This window comes from Octopus bimaculoides, chromosome 10, assembly GCF_001194135.2.
Source record: "Octopus bimaculoides isolate UCB-OBI-ISO-001 chromosome 10, ASM119413v2, whole genome shotgun sequence".
NCBI lineage: Eukaryota > Metazoa > Mollusca > Cephalopoda > Octopoda > Octopodidae > Octopus > Octopus bimaculoides.
Window position 1 is genome coordinate 46,187,789 of NC_068990.1, and position 1,238 is coordinate 46,189,026.

At 37.3% G+C, this 1,238-nt stretch overlaps 1 protein-coding gene across 2 annotated transcripts in view; it reads left to right on the top strand.

Moving 5' to 3' along the window:
* LOC106874137 (tubulin polymerization-promoting protein family member 2) overlaps positions 1–1,238 on the top strand; it is a 68,208-nt gene that overhangs the window by 58,823 nt on the left and 8,147 nt on the right. The gene's annotated exons all lie outside the window — the stretch shown is intronic.

Here is a 1,238-nt window from a genome sequence, read left to right on the forward strand (position 1 = left end):
CCAGTAAAACACTGGGGTCAATGTAATCGACTATTTCCTTCCCCACAAATTTCAGACATGTGCTTTAGTAGAAAAGGATTATTATTGTTATTATCATTAAGGTGGTGAGCTGTCGGAATCGTTACCTACCGGGAAAAATGCTTAGCGGCATTTCGTCCGCCTTTACGTTCTCAGTTCAAATTCTGCTAAGGTCGATTTTGTCTTTCGTCCTTTCGGAATCGATAAAATAAGTACCAATTGCGTACTGGGGTCAATGTAATCGACTGGCCTTGTGCCAAAATTTGAAACTATTATTATAAATTCTATTTTTAATTACGAATATTGGGGTATTGATAATTGATTGTTTACTTTTTACGTGTTTAAATCATTAGGCCGCGGCCATGCTGGGACACCACCTTGAAGGGTTTAGTCGAAGAAACCGATCTCAATACTTATTTTTGAAATCTGGTACTTCTATCGTTCTCAAACTAACATCAATTGTCAAGCAGTGCTGAGAGATAAATATAACATAAAGACACACAAACACATATACATGACAGTTTTTTTTCAGTTTCCGTCCTCCAAATCCACTCACAATGCTTTGGGTGGCCAGGATTATATGAGAAGACGCTTATCCACGGTGTCGCCCCGTGGGATTGAACTCAAGACCACACAGTTTTGGGAAGCAAGCTTTTCAACCACAGAGCCACACCTGACTGTGTAACTAATTATAAAGGCATATCAGTAACATGGTTCAAATATATTGAACGTCATATCACCCAGTAACGCTGACATATTATGAAAGAACGGCAGGCCTTGTGCTCTCATTCACTAATGTCTTGAAAACTGTAATAAGGTTTGACCTAATGAGTCTACAGGCTAGAGACACATTTTAATTTTAACCTATTAATAAACAAACCACATGTACCCTGCCAGGACGTTGGACTATTTCATGATAGCACAGATTTTATCTGTAACCAAAGACAGAGCCTTTTCGTAGTTGTTCAATCTGCTAGAAGCAGCAACCAAATCTTTCTCACATCACACCATACTGTCTTAAAACGGGAAGAATACGTGTGTAGTTAGCATAATGAAATACTGGATATACCATATCTCAAACAAAGGCTTTTGTTCGTAGATCTGCTTAACCACAAGAATAATGTTTATCTCTCTGTATATAAGAAGTTCTTTTGATGGCTTTGAGTGATCATTCAAGAAATAACTAATGTTTTATTAACAGATTTACTCTCATATATATA